This window comes from Macaca nemestrina, chromosome 14 (assembly GCF_043159975.1).
Source record: "Macaca nemestrina isolate mMacNem1 chromosome 14, mMacNem.hap1, whole genome shotgun sequence".
Classification (NCBI taxonomy): domain Eukaryota; kingdom Metazoa; phylum Chordata; class Mammalia; order Primates; family Cercopithecidae; genus Macaca; species Macaca nemestrina.
The window spans coordinates 33,894,261-33,910,482 of NC_092138.1; the positions used below are offsets into that span (position 1 = coordinate 33,894,261).

General features: G+C 42.0%; 1 long non-coding RNA gene across 1 annotated transcript; it reads left to right on the forward strand.

Annotated features, from left to right (window-relative positions):
- Nucleotides 1-1,493: 1,493 nt before the first annotated feature.
- LOC139358128 (uncharacterized) lies at nt 1,494-7,258 on the forward strand. Its single transcript, XR_011612524.1, has 3 exons — nt 1,494-1,631; nt 2,628-2,676; nt 5,828-7,258. It is a non-coding gene; the product is annotated as an uncharacterized lncRNA (long non-coding RNA).
- The last annotated feature ends 8,964 nt before the right edge of the window (nt 7,259-16,222 follow it).

A 16,222-nucleotide genomic window follows, 5' to 3' on the forward strand; every position in this document is an offset into this window, starting at 1 on the left:
ATTTTGCCAATAGAAGGAAAGGAAAATCAAAAAGCAGGGATCCCAAGACAGCAAGGTGTAGACAAATGGTTCCCATAATTTGGTGCACATGCAAATCATCTGGAAGGCCTATTAAAACACAGATTGCTGGTACCCATCCAGAGTTTCTGATTCAGTAGGTCTGGCATAGGCCCTGCGAGTTGGCACTGTTAAAACCTTTCCAGGTATTGCTGATGCTATTGGTTCAAGGATCACACTTTGAAAACCACTGGGGTAGTGTTTACGCCTTGATAGTTAATTGAAAAGAGAAGGACCCAGTCAGTCAAAATCCCAGAGAAATTAAACAACCTCCACTTAGGTTGATGGAGATGAAGGGAGGCAGAGATGAAGGTTGAGATGGAGATGAAGAGAGGTGGAGATAAAGGTTGAGATGGAGAAGAGAGGTGGAGATGAAGGTTGAGATGGAGATGCAGAGAGGTGGAGATGAAGGTTGAGATGGAGATGCAGAGAGGTGGAGATGAAGGTTGAGATGGAGAAGAGAGGTGGAGATGAAGGTTGAGATGGAGATGAAGAGAGGTGGAGATGAAGGTTGAGATGGAGATGAAGAGAGGTGGAGATTAAGTCGGAGGCAATACCTGGGAGGGAATGGGAGCCTGCTGAGAAGAGGGACTGAACTCAGGGAATAACTTAGAAAAAATGGAATCGATGCTGAGAGACTTTTCAGGATCATCCACCACCAGCACCAGGGGAGCCAGTAGTGGGTAAAGCTGATGCCTGCAGATCACCTTTGCCATTTGAGCAAGCACTGTGTGTCATCATGCTGAAGGATCGCGTTAGCTGTGCCTCGCATTGCAGTGTGTGGTTAGGACCCTTTACTGGCAGCTACATGCATGTCACCATAAGACTGTCCAGGAGCAAAGAGGCCCATCTTGCCCTGAGCCACCTGTATTTGTTTCCTAAGGCTGCATAACACATTAGCATAAACTGCATGACTTAAAACAACAGAAATGTATTCTGTTACAGTTCTAGAAGTTGTAAGTCTCAAGTTGTTAGCAGGCCCACACTCCCTCTGAAAGTTCTAGAGATGAATCCTTTGTTCTTCCAGCTTCTAAAGGCCACAGGCATTCCTTGGCTTGTGGCAGCATAATTCTCATCTCTGCCTACATCTTCACAGGGCCTTCTTTTGTGTGTGTGTGTGTCTCTGCATCCTCTCCTTGTCTCATGACATCAATCATTGGTTTTAGGGCACACCTTTATCCACTATGACCTCATCTTAACTAATTCCATCTAGACCCTATTTCCAAATAAGGTCACATTCTAAGGTTCTGGGTACACATGAATTTTGGGGGGACACTATTCAACCCACTGTACCACCCAAGCTACCATCACTGACCTTTCTCTCCCATTTCAACAGCTCATGACACTGACTGGTCCCTTGAAACAGAAGTTGCAGTTCTTGACAACCAGAGAAATAATGGAGCTGCAGGGAAATCTGTGGAGTCTGTACTTGAGTGACAGTGGTCAGTGGTAAATTCATCCGATTACACAATGATGATAGAGTGTGATGGGTTACGATGAAGAAATATGGAAGACAGGCACTGGTCAAAGACTTGGGTGTGAGCCAAAGTTTCCCAAAGTTCAGAATGTCTAAGGTGAGACCTGAAAGATTAGCAGGAAATAACCAGATGAACATCTGGGTGGGAAGAGAGAAATTGGGAGTGGTTCAGAGAGAACACATGGACAAAGGCCCAGAAACAAGAGAAAATATGATTTATTACAGGAACAAAAAGAAATTCACAATGCCCAGGTTGTCGACTGGTGCAAGGGGTGGAGTGGAAAGATACTAGGGAGACTAAAGCACGAGCCCTTCCTAGCTCTTCTTCAACTTGGGAGTCCTTATGTACTTAAAGACAGAAACCTGTTACCCCTAAATCTTCTCTCTTTTAGATTAAAAAGACTTAATTCCTCCAAGGATTTCTCATATCCTTTGGATTCCCATTCCATCACTAACTATTCTGGTTGTAGTTCTGCAAATCCACTTCAGCTTATCTAAATCTCTTGAAGTGGAAATCCCAACATAGAAGAAAATACCCCAATTCAATGCTATAGGATCGACATGCTGACCCTAATAGTCAACATTCACTGACAGTGCCTTTCCTTTCCAGATCCAGGTGTAGAACTGGGCTAGGTTTTGGAGGCAGGGGCTGTTAACTGGCCCTCGTTACCCACTATCACCTTCTTCCTCTCAGTGATAGAAGCACCCAAGCTTTATCTGGGCACACAGCTGCTCAGCTGGGGACTAACAGCTGCCTTCCTTATAGCTGAATGTGGCCATGTGACTAAGTTCTAGTGCACAGAATCTTTTTAACAAAACCACTTACTTCCATCTTCCTCTCTCCCCTGTCTTGCTGGCTGAAACAGTGACAACTGTAGCAGCCTTGCACCCAGATGGAAGCTCCACATTGAAGACAGCAAAACAGACCAGCTCACCTGGGGCTCTGGATGCCTTCTTAGGGCAGAGAGCAGTATACTCACTCTAAACTACCAACCTACCTCTGGACTATTAGATGAGATAGAAAGTTCTCTAATCTTTGAACTATTGTAGCTAATACGTGGGAGTCAGCCTCATGTGCTCTCTATTTATACAGATTGAATTTGATACAAATGGAGACAGGTGTTCCTCTACCCATCTATTCAGTAAGTATATCAAAATATCTACTGGTTTGTAGACACTATGTATTCTGAACCTTATACATGATAGTATCAATATTTCTGGGATGGGCAGTATTATTGTTCTTTGTTTACAATCTTTATTATGGTCACTAACAGGACTGACATTAATCTTGGTTCAATGTTAACGTTTTCAGCTCTCTAATTTTTATAACATTGAGCACTTACTCTGTGACAGCTGCTTTATCTAAGTCATCTCCTTCAATCTTCAGAACAACCTTATAAGACAGGTTATTACTCCAATTTTACAAATTAAGAAGCTAAACCTTAGCCAGGTGCTGCACTCTTACAGTCCCAGCTACTCAGAAGGCTGAAGCAGGAGGATCACTTGAGTTTGAGTCCAGCCTGGGCAACACAGTGAGACAAGAATGAAAAGGGAAGGAAAGGAAAGGAAAAAGAAAAGGAAGAAGGGAAGGAAAGGAAAGGAAAATGGGAAGGGGAAGGGGAAAGGGAGGGGCAGGGGAAGGGAAAAAGGAAATGGAAGGGAAGGGGATGGGAAGGAAAGGAAAGAAAAAAGGAAGGAAGGAAAAAGGAAGAAAGGAAGGGAGGGAGGGAAAGAAAGAAAGAAACTACGCCTTTTTAAAAAATTGACTTTAATTTGCTTGAGAATAAGCAAATAATCTAATCTTAAAACAGAAGGAGAGATTTCTAGTTTTCTGAGCTGTTAAAAGTGACAGAACAAGATTTTGCTCAATGACCTTTCAACATGGCTCTGGGCTAGTTTCCCAAATTTGATACATGAAACAATAGTTCAGAAAAGGGATCTATTCAATTTGTTTTAACCCAATGTTTCCCTAACATACTTGGCTATGAGGCCCCTTTGTCAAATAATGCTATTAGCTTCCCATGGGAATTTGTGAAGGGTGGCTCTAGAAGTAATTGTAAAGCAAGTGATGCCCCCCTCACCCCCAACGATTTCATCTGTTTTGATTCCCCATCACTTCCAGGTGTTACACCTGATTGGAAATATCCTCCCAAGAGAAACTATATTATCATAAAGCTCCAAACAATGCTTTAGAAAAAGGTGGAATTGCAGGCAATGCCAGGGAAAACCATTTTGCATTGGGAATTTCTTGGATTCCTTAAATCCTACCTGGAATGGTGCCACCTTGTCTGCTCTGATGACCTCTGCAGGAGAGGAAAGGACTAGGGTTCCTATTAGGAGCTTAAGTGCTTGGAAACAAAAGTGACCTCTTCATGAGGCAGACAATATGCTAGTCTCATAATTCAGAGGGCTTGAATTTGAGTATCAAGACAAACAGTTACAGCAAGTGTGACTGAGCAGTGTGATCTCATATAAATTCACCCAAATTTAGGTAATAGGAATTGATGCTATTACAGGTAAAGAAACTGTCAGGGGGACAGTGAAAGACCATCTGATAGTGTAAATTCCAGGCAGGTTCTAAATCTGTTTTCCAATGAGCTTTCTGGATATAACATTTGGTCCTTCTACAAATTACAGAGAGATCATAGAACCTCTCAAAACAAGCAACAATTAAAAAAACGGGAGCTCCAGAGTATGTAGGTGGACAGAAAAGGTTGGCTGTCAAGGAGCTGGTGGCTGGAGAGGCAAGGAAGCTGGTCAGTGCCCTCTGTCCCCTCCACCCTTCCTGAAACAATTGTAGCACAAATGCATGTTCATTAATCAGCAAGTTCAAGCTAGGGCAGACTTTTCTGGCTCTGTTTGCAGTGCCAGGGATCTTGCTCCAGCGTTGTCATGGGGAAGTTATTGTTGTCCTCCTGGCAACAGGTTACCTAGGTGAACACCAAACAGCCCAACCTGGCCCAATGAGCAATGAATGGGCCTGTTCAGCCACTGTCCCCGTGCTGCTTTGCCTGTCTTCTCCTTATACTTCCTCACTCCCTCAATCCACACTATTGCCCTTATGAGAGACAGCATTCATTCTCACACACAAAGGTGCTACAAAAGGCCACTTGCAGAAGGGGGCTTGTCCAGGGCCATTTTGTATTTCTGACCTTCAAAAGCATGGCCAGTCATGGGCAGTCATGCCTGCTCTCTTCAGCCCACAACTAAAATAAGAGCAGCTCTCAGAAGAGAAATCATTTCCGCCCTTTTTTTTTTGAGTCTCGCTCTGTTGCTCAGGCTGGAGTGCAGTGGCGCGATCTTGGCTCTCTGCAAGCTCCGCCTTCCGGGTTCAGCCATTCTCCTGCCTCAGCCTTTGAGTAGCTGGGACTACAGGCACCCGCCACCACGCCCAGCTAACTTTTTGTATTTTTAGTGGAGACGAGGTTTCACTGTGTTAGCCAGGATGGTCTCAATCTCCTGACCTCATGATCCGCCCGCCTCGGCGTCCCAAAGTGCTGGGATTACAGGCGTGAGCCACCACGCCTGGCCTCATTACCACCCATTTTTACTGAGCATCTTAGTGCCATAATTGAAACAAATTAGAAGCATAAGAAATAACTCTGGTGGCGATCAAAGTCTATACCGCAAAGTGAAATGAAGCCCTAAGCCAATTAACCTGTGAAATTGATCAATTAATTGTAGACAGCTAAACCAAACGGTTCAGTTAAAGTAAATCCTCAGTTGCTCATAAACTTGCCAGATATAGCAAATAAAAATATCCGGTAATGCTACTCCGTAAAGGGCTTCTGCTCTAATCATCTGAAATGTCACTTCTGCTCCACGTGCTCTCCTGTGCAGACAAAGCCTTCAAGTGTGAAAAACAGAGAGGCAGAATTCCGTGGTTCTGGTGACTATTCCCCTCACCAGCCCTGGGGATGGCGTTAACCTAGCTTACACCTGGCATCTCACCTGTAGTACCCTAGATAGCCCTGGGTTAAACAAGGGCACTTTCAACATGACTTAGGGTTTTAGTTTAAACCTGAAACATCGGGATCTATTAGACCTCTCTTAGAGGCATCCAACCCTTTCAAGAAGCCTCAGAACCCAGTTGACCTCCCCTGGGTCCCTTGACCTACTCTGAATGGCCCCAGGGTCCTTCCACCATTGAACCAGATTTAAGAGGATATGGTGATTCTTTCCTCATTCCAGCCTTGGTGTTTGTATCCAGTTCCAATAAATTCAATTAGTTAACAGAGCTATGACAACCTAAGGTAAAAATTTGCTGACTTGGGTAAATTTACTTTGTGACAGGTGATGAAGAAGAAAGGTCAGGGAGCAAGCAGTTAGAAAACCTGAGTTTGGAGATGATGTGCTGCGAGATCTTGAGCAAGTCATTACACCTCTGTGGGCCTCCATTTCCCAATCTGTTTGTTACCCATAAGCCACATGGCATGATGTTAAAGTAGGGTCACAAAAGCAGTAGAAAGCAATAGTTCTCTGGCTCTAGCTCACTGCAAAATCCTCTCCCTGCCCTAATTTTTGGAGTCTCCAAAAAGCATCTCATGTGGATTTGAAATCAGTCCTCTCCATGGCCACATGAGATATATGGGTTTCCTCTTCTTTAGCTCTGAATACTTTCAGAGATCTCCACGGCTAAGGTATCTGCTGTCCACTAAGCCCCTGGTGCTGGCATAACTAGCATTAAAGTTGCTCCACAGGGCCAAAACCACCAGGTCAGGCCAGGTCACCAATACCCTGGGTGGCAGTTCTGGGCCAGGGACCTGGATTCCTTAAGATCATTGGTAGTTTCTGGTGCCAGACCCTGAAGGCACTGATATATGTGTCGGGGTGTTGATATCAGCCCTATCTCTTGGAATCCTCACATGAGTCCTGAAACTGAACATATAATTTCCATTTTGTGGAAAAGGAAAGTAAGACACAGGAATATAAAACAACAAAACCAAGACTGCAAAACCAGTAAGCAACAAAACTAGGATTTAGATCCAGATCCACCTAACTCCAAACCTTGTCATTCCACCAAACTATCACTTACGGGAAACGTGGGATGTTCACTGCTCCAGAGCTAATGTCCCAAGTCCTGTACAATTTGTATATTAATTCCTTTAGTTGGCAAACTTTTATGATAGTAGAGAGATGTACATACTAATTACACTATAGATTTGCTAAAAAGATCTATGAAAAGAGGTCTACAAAGTTATCTGTCAATTCTACATGAATACTTGTATGATAAGGAAGATACTAACTCACTGAATTCCAAGAGAAAAATACGTCAAGTAAATGGACAATTTCCAGGGGACAAAATATAAATGACTAATAAATATTTTAAAAATCTAATATTACTAGTAAGTGTTTTTAAATGCACTAAAATGAGACTACTTTTAACCCATGAAATTAGAAAAAGAAAATACTCAAAGTTGGTAGTGTCATTGGCTTCTAGAGCACAAACAAATTGATACAACTTTTCCAGAAAGTAATTTGGCAACACACAGAAAGAATCATTAAAAGTGCAAATCATTTAACCCCAAAACTCTCATTGTGGGACTCAGTCCTGAGGAAATAATCAGAAGCTCAGAAAAATACTTTATCTACAAAGACCTTCATCAAAGTGTTAATTATTGTAACAAAGCTGGAAATAATGTAAGTGTCTAACAATCAGAAAATAGTTAATTAAATACAGCAATATGATTAGATATTATGCAGCTATTAAAGTGATATTGTCAAAAAATTAATAACATAGGAAATGTTAATTTGAAAATAAAGATACAAAATTATATGGATAGTATTATACTTTTGATTTAAAAGAATGAAAGCAATATTTTGCAATGATACTGAACATTTCTATGTACTCTACAATGATGTGTATTTCCTTTATAATAAAAAAATATATCTAACAAACAAAAAGCTTCAGCCTCATTCAGGTCATTTTTTCTGACATGCTGAGTTGGACAAGGGCCTCAAGCATCACTAAACTAAAAGAACATGCAGGATCCCTTTGTGCCAACATCTGACTCCTTCTACCATATCATAAGGTCAGACAAAAGCTGATTAACATTAATAATAATGATCATAATAGTAGAAGTGGTAGCAAACAGTTTTGTTTACTCAGTACCAGGCTCCACTATCCATCTTTTAGATATGTTGTATCATTTAATCCTCACAAAACTCTATGAGGCAACTATTACCCCCATTCGAAAGATGAAGAAACTGGGGTTCAAAGAGATGAAAATATTTGCCCCAAACCACACAGCTTATGTGACCAAACAGGAGCTAGGTCCTAGATCTGATTTCCCAGGATGCTTTGCTCTTTCTCTAATGTCTGACTGGTAAGATTGGCAAGTACATTCATTGACTGTGTGGTTTTTTTGTTTGTTTGTTTTTTTAAGTTTTGAAATGCAAACTGTATTTGTCCACAGCATGACTTCTTTTCACAGAAGTCAGGACACCTGATTCTAATCCTATCTCTTCTCCTGACTAGCCAAGTTTCCTTGAACAAGGCATATCCCATTGAGATCTTGCTACTGCTATGTGTTGGCAGTGTTGGACTAGATCAGTTTCCTTTAAGCTTAGCTTGTTAAAACACAGCTTTCAGGTCTTTCTGTAGACCTACTGAATGAGACTTTCCGGTAATGAAATTATATATATATATATATATATATATATATATATGGATTTCTATTATATATATGTATACACACACAAACAATTTTTTAAACAAGCTCCCTGGATTATTCTTATTCAGGATGGGAATTTGTCTCAGGACTGGCATTTGGGAGCCACCATACTAGACAACCTATGAGGTACTGTTGATATCTACCAGTCAATGACCGTGTAGGGCCCCAAACTTGAAGTCAAGATGTGGCTACCATTGAATTTCAATTAGGTCTGGACAGAATCTCAAAGGCATGTGACTTGTTCACAGGCATTGTTCTGCATGAAGTTTGGGGACAGACCCAAGGTGAAAAAGGAACTGGGGAAAGCAGTGTAAGTATTGGAGACTGGTTCCTGTAGCCAGCCCCATGGGAGAAGGAGGGGCAAGTAGAAAGTAGAGGAACCAAAAAGATGGCCTCATATTATATCACGTAAGGAACTTGGAAAAAGAACTGTTGCCTGGGTCCCAGCTCCAGAGATCCTTATTTAATTGGTTTAGGGTATGTGCCTGAGCCTTGGGATTTTTTTTAAAGCTCCCCAGGTGATTCTATTTCGAAGCTAAGACTGTGATTCTGCATTAACACACAAGGACACAAAGCCCTCAAAATGAGATGGCTTTATGTGTTACAGACTTACCCTTAAAACTGTGTTGAAAAGTGGCATTTCAAGGACCCTCCTGGTGAGTTCATGAAGCAAAATAATCATGTTCAAAACAATTGAGACTGTCCATACAAAACTTCCTCGATATGTTTGGGAGGATAAACTCAACACCTCAGTCATAGTTTAGTGGCTTGGCTTATGTATTTGGTGGCATAGATAGAATTCTGTCCCCAGGTGTATGAGTCACATGAAGCCGGTCCTCACTGACTGGATTTGTCTTCTTCACTGAAGTCAATTGATCTGTTGTTTTGTCACTATGTAGCTAGAGCCAGTGGGAGGGTGCCAGTTATTCGGAGAAAATGTATCATTTTGAAGTACCAAAGACAGCCGATTAATTGTGCTCATGAAATACAAGCTTCACTCTACTTTTTAATTTGCTCCTGTTTAAGTTAACTGAGAGTTTCGTCTTTATTTTTAAAGAATGACATTTATATAGACGTTCAAACTGCCAATCTGTTACATAAACAGCCTTGTTTTTTGAAGGGCTGGCGCCGCCTAGAGGCCAAATACGTGCAGAAGTTTGGATTGCTAACCGGAAAGAGCCTCTCCAACCTGTTGCTTCCGGTCCTCCTGTGATCCGTCTCTGCCCTTTGCATTTACGTTCAGATAAAGCTAATGAGACTTTTCATTCAGCAAAGTTTCCCAAGCAAGGGTGGAGATGCCACAGTGGCATTTCAAAGCCAGATAGCAATGCAGTGATGGGATTTGGGAAGTTTGGTACAAAAGAAGCTTCTCACTGGGATCAAAACGAGCCCAGAGAACCAGAAACCGTAGGTGTGGGGCTCAGGAAGGTGAATTTTAACAGGCCACTGCAAGTGGTGGCTAGTGGTTATTCTCACCAAAGCCTAGGAGCAGCTGTGGAAAGCCCTTGGGTTGCCCTGAATGGTGGGTTGGGCTCCCTTTTTGCGGAGCAGCACAGCTTTCAGCTGAAGAAGAGTCAGTTGTTCAGGGCAGAGATCAGAGCTCTTCATAAACCCTGAGGCTGACCTCTCTGGCCAAACCGCATCGTACTGGGCACCTCTCATAGAGGGGTGTGTCCTGCCAGCCTCCCCGAACCCCCAACTGAAATTGACTGGGCTGAGACTCGAAAGTGCCCACCAGCTAATCTGATCCATTCACTCTTCCTAGCTGATTAGTGCTAATTGACTAGGTCTAATCTCCTGGTTCTCAAACCTTACTGCATATCAGAATCACCTGGGGAGTTTGTTAAACCACAGATTGCTGGGCTCCACTCCCAGAGTTTTCAATTCAGTAGGTTTGGAGTGGGGCCCAAGAATTTGCATTTCCACAAATTCTCAAGAGATAATGCTGATGCTACTAGTGCAGTTACCACTGGCTCTCAGCATTGTTGGACATTAAAAAGCTTTAAAAATCTTAATGAGCAGGCCACACCCCATCCCAATTCAGTCAGAATATCTAGGGGTGGGATCAGGCTATAAGTACTCTTTAAATTATCTCAGTGCTTCCAGCATGCAACCAAGTTTGAGCATTATTGTCTTGAACCGTGGTTGTCAGAATTGTTCATATGAACCTGTACACTTTGCTACAATGCAGATTCTTGGGCTTCCACTCAAAGAGATCTGACTCAATATGGCATCAGTAGGACCTGGGCATGGGCATTTTTGACAAGCACCTCAGATAATGATGGTATGAATCAAAGTATAGAAACTTTAGTGGCACGTTAGAATCCCATGAGGCTCTTTAAAGACCATTGTCTGCATGCCCAGAGATTCTGTAGGTTTTATAAGCTCCCTGGTTATTTTAATAATTTAATATGCAGCAAAAGTTGAGAGCCGCTGGTTTGTACAAAATTCATATGTTGAAGCCTGATCCTTAATATGAGATATTTGGAGGTGGGAACTTTGGGAGGTCATTAGGGCAGAACCCTCATGAATGGAATTAGTGCCCTTATACAAGAGGACCTGGAGAAACCTCTTGCCCCTTCTACCATGTGAGAACACAGCAAGAAAGTATCTTGTATGAACCAAAAAATGAGCCCTTTCCAGAAACCGTATCTGCCGTCTCCTTGATCTTGGGCTTCCCAGCCTTTAGAACTATGAGAAATAAAATTCTGTTGTTTACAAGCTACTTAGTTGAGGGTATTATTTAATAGTAGCCTAAATGGAGTAAGACAGCATGAAAAATAGCAGATTTGTCCAAATCCAGATGCCATTTAACATAAAACAGCTCCACTTCCAAGGAGGAACATTCTGTCATGCTGAGCCCCTGGTGAAAGTAAAGATGTGACCCGAGATAGTTCTGGATGACCCATTTTCTCAAGTAGTATTGCCTTGCATTCTACAGAGAAGCCTCCTCAATGCCCTTTTCTTCCCACTGGATTACTGGATAAATACACAACTTTGAACTCTGCTAGAGCCCTTGGTGAAACCACTTTGCCCTTATTTCCCCTCCAATTTTCAGTACACAGTTCCCCTGAGCTGCAATGGCCTTTGGCTCAGATTGACTAAAGGCAAAATTCTCAAACAGTTGTGGCAGTATCAACGCACAGGACACTGCACTATCAGGCCTTGGTGACAGACATCTGGGATGCATCCCAACAGCTGATGAGTCATGTGGGGGGGATCATTAATGCATGCCAGGATCAAAGTTCAAAATTGGAAATCTCATTAATGTATATGATGCTCCGAAGTCTGTGGCAGTTTTTGCCAGAAGAGAGAGAGAGAGAGAGAGAGAGAGAGAGAGAGAGAGAGAGAGAGAGAGAAAGAAAGAAAGAAAGAAAGAAAGAAAGAAAGAAAGAAAGAAAGAAAGAAAGAAAGAAAGAGAAAGAAAGAAAGGAGGGAGGGAGGGAGAGAGGGAGGGAGGGAAAGAAAGGAGGGAGGTAGGGAGGTAGAAAGAGAGAGAGGGAGAGAGAGAGAAACAGAAAGAAAGAAAGAAAGAAAAGAAAGAAAAAGAGAAAGAAAGAGAGAGAGGGAGGGAGGGAACAAAGGAAGGAAGGAAGGAAGGCAGGGAGGAAGGGAGGAAGGAAGGAAGGAAGGAAGGAAGGAAGGAAGGAAGGAAGGAAGGAAGGAGATAAAGAAAAGTAAAGCAAAGCATGTTTTTGGCGGATACTTTCCTAGAGAGAATTTAAGAGCAAACATTTTCATACTTGGTATTGACCAAGACACAAAGACTAGAGAGAAGTCAACATTTAATACCAGCTGACAAGAGGCTTTGCTTCTTGCTCATCAGTGAATTCACCATGTCTTCATGGCTTGGCTTAGCATGAGGTTGATATTCCCCTAGAATCTCTGGATCTATTCCCTTTTTCTACAGACTTCCCCATACTTTTAATATTTTCTTACATGGCCAACTTTTAATTACCACAGGGGAACAGAAGTAATAGGTATGTTTTAAATCTCTGAATGATCCAAAACATCTGTACCCAGATAGAAGTTTTGGAATTACAAATCAAATGAGAAAAAAAAAAAAAGTATGTCATTTTCCTTTATTTCCCATGACTGATGTCATCTGACTTTTGAGCTGAATAGAAGTGAGGGGGTAGGGGAAAACTTCAACTTCCCAATTAAAAGGCAACTCAATTCCAGGATGAAACATTCTTTTATTTTATCTCACCCAGTGTCTTTGGGGTAAATTCCCCATCTTTCAGGATGCATCCTCCATCCCTGTTCTCCTTGCCCAGATGGTTCCTGGGTCTAGAGATAAGCTTCTATGTATATGTGGTGGCAGGACAGCAGGAGTGAGGGAGTGAGGGTGATGGTCCATGTGCTCATCACCACATCCATGCTATTGACCACCATGGACACTTGAACCACTTGAACCTGGAGACCATTGTCGGAACCCGATCCCACCTGATTGTTGTTTGGTTTTGTTGTTGTTTTTTTTAATTTTTTTGGAGACAGAGTCTCGCTCTGTCACCTGTCACCCAGGTTAGAGTCCAGTGGCACTATCTCAACTCACTGCAACCTCTGCCTCCTGGGTTCAAGCAATTCTCCCTGCCTCAGCCACCCAAGTAGCTAGGATTACAGGTGCGCATGACCACACCCGGCTAATTTTTGTATTTTTAGTATAGATGGGGTTTTGCCATGTTGGCCAGGCTGGTCTCAAACTCCTGACCTCAGGTGATCCGCCCATCTCGGCCTCCCAAAGTGCAGGATTATAGGTGTGAGCCACTGTGCCTGGCCCCACCTAATTCTTTTAGAAACTCTACAAACACCCACAATTGGCATCTGACATCCTTGAGGTAGCCTCTGGGCTGCAAGTCTTTCTTATCTGTAATCCAGATGATCTTTTATCTCTTCTGGTCCATTGGTATCCTTAGAACTTCTGTGTTGCTTTTGGGGGACAGACTTTCCTAGTTGCATTATCTGATCCACAGGCATGTGCAACATTCTGTAGGACAAAACAAGACTGCTCTCTATCCATCCACTTCCACTTCTTCAGCCATTTCCAACGTATCTGGCATCACTGGAGCTTAAAGCTCTCCTGGCTTGCACTCACACAAGTGAAAGATAAACTCTATTACCCGGGGATTACACACTTGTAGTTATCTGGCAACATCTGACCCTGTTCAAATCATCTCTCCTTCTTCTCTAGGCTGATGTCCACACAGCTCACTGTGTGCTGGAGAAAAACTCACCATTGTGAAGACTTGCCTCATTTCATATTCAAGGTCACTGATCTCCAGTAGACCCTTAATGCTGCCCTGTGTCATTTTTTCTCCCACTCTCCTCCATGACTTATTTCCCTCATTCTCTTCTTTCCTCAGACCCCTTGCACTTCCTCACTTATAGTCACTTCCATCCAATTTATTGATAATTTCAAAACCAATAGAAAAAAACCACAGTCTTGCATCAGTGCCTTTGCCCAGCTCTGATAACTGTGCCCAGGTACTCTGCCTTCCCTCCTATGAACAAGCAATCAATTCTTCTAAGGAAAATTTCTCCACTTCAGCATTAGATTCCATGGCCAACAAATGGGATCTCCCCTTTTTTCTCTGTCATTACCTTTTTTTCACATTACTGATTAGATCTCATAACAGTTAAACATACTACATGCTTGTTGGCCACATATATGTCTTCTTTTGAGAAGTATCTGTTCATATCCTTTGCCCATCTTTTAATGGGAATGTTTGTTTTTGCTTGTTAATTTGTTTAAGTTCCTTGTAGATTCTGGATATTAGACCTTTGTTGGATGCATAGTTCGCAAATATTTTCTCCCATTCTGTAGGTTGTCTGTTTAATCTGTTGATAGTTTCTTATGCTGTGCAGAGGCTCTTTAGTTTAATTAGGTCCCATTTGTTAATTTTGATTATTGCTGCAATTGCTTTTGGCACCTTTGTCATAAAATCTTTTGGCAAGGCCTATGACCAGAATGGCATTTCCTAGGTTACTTTCAGGGTTTTTATAGTTTTGGGTTTTACATTTAGGTCTTTAACCCATCTTGAGTTAATTTTTGTCTATGATGAAAGGAAGGGATCCAGGTTCAATCTTCTGCATGTGGCTAGCCGGTTATCCCAGCACCATTTATGGCCTGGTGCTTTCATCCCTTTCCCCATTGCCTGTTTTTATTGACCTTGTCAAAGATTGGGTGACTGTAGGTGTGTGGCTTTATTTCTGGGTTCTCAGTTCTCTATTCTATTCCATTGGTCTATGTGTCTGTGTGCCACTACCATGCTGTTTGGGTTACTGTGGTCTTGTACTATAGTTTAAAGTTTGGTAACATAATGTCTCCGGTTTTATACTTTTTGCTTAGAATTGCTGTGGCTATTTGGGCTCTTTTTTGGTTCCATATGAATACTAGAATAGTTTTTTCTAATTCTGTGAAGAATGTCATTGTTGGTTTAATAGGAATAGCATTAAATCTCTCAATTGCTTTGGGCAGTATGGCCATTTTAACAATATTGATTCTTCTAATCCATGAGTAGGGAATGTTTTTCCATTTGTTTGTGTCATCTCTAATTTCAGCAGTGTTTTGTAATTCTCATTGTAGAGATCTTTTACCTCCCCGGTTAGCTGTATTCATAGGTATTTTATTTTTTGTGTGTAGCTATTGTGAATGAGATTGTGTTCTTGATTTGGCCCTCAGCTTGGGCATTGTTGGTTATAGGAATGCTACTAATTTTTGTACACTGGTTTTGTATCCTCAAACTTTGCTGAAGTTGTTTCTCAGATCTAGGAGCTTTTCGGCATATGAAAAAATGTTTAACATTGTTAATCATTAGAGAAATTCAAATCAAAACCACAATGAGGCCGAGGTATGGTGGCTCATGCCTATAATCCCAGCACTGTGGGAGGCCACGGCAGGAGGATCACTTGAGCCCATGAATTTGAGACCAGCCTGGGCAACACAGCAAGACCTTGTCTCTTCAAAAAATTAAAAAATTAGCCAGGCATAGTGGCACACACCTGTGGTCCCAGCTACTTGAAAGGCGGAGATGGGAAGATCGGTTGAGCCCAGGAGTTAGAGGCTTCAGTAAGCTCTGATTTTGCCACTGCACTCCAGCATGGGCAACAGAGCTAGCACCTGTCTCAAAAACAAAACAAAACAAAACAAAACAATGAGATACTGTCTCACACCAGTCAGAATGGCTATTATGAAAGGTGAAAAAACAACATGCTGGGAGAGTTGTGGATAAAAAGGAACACTTATACACTGCTGGTAGAAATGTAAACTAGTTCAGCCTCAGTGGAAAGCAGTTTGGCAATTTCTCAAAGAACTTAAAACTGAACTACCATTCAACCCCACAATCCCATTACTTGGTATATACCTAAAGGAATATAAATCATTCTACCATAAAGACACATGCACATGTATGTTTATCACAGCACTAGTCATAATAATAAAGACATGGAATCAGCCTAAATGCCCACCAATGGTGGACTGGCTAAAGAAAATGTAGTACATACACACCACGGAATACTATGCAGCCATAAAAGAGAATGAGATCATGCCCTTTGCAGCAACATGGATGCAACTAGAGGTCATTATCCTAAGTGAATTAACTCAGGAACAAAAAACCAAATACCACATATTCTCACTTATAAGTGGGAGCTAACTATTGAGTACACATGGACTCAAAGAAGGAAACAACAGACACGAGGGGCCTACCTGAGAGTGGAGGGTGGGAGGAGGGTGAGGACTGAAAATCTACCTATTGGGTACTATGCTTAGTACCTGCGTAACAAAATAATCTGTACTCCAAACCCCAGCAACATACAATGTGCTCATATAACAAACCCTGCACATGTACTCCCTAAACCTAAAATAAGAGTCAGAAAGAAAAATAATAATAATAAATAAACACACAGAATTCTATTTCGTACCTTAACATATATCCTCTTCCATCCCTTTCCATCTACCACCCCACCTCTCTGGTCCCCTTTACAGCAAATCCCCTGATAAAATTTATATTCACCA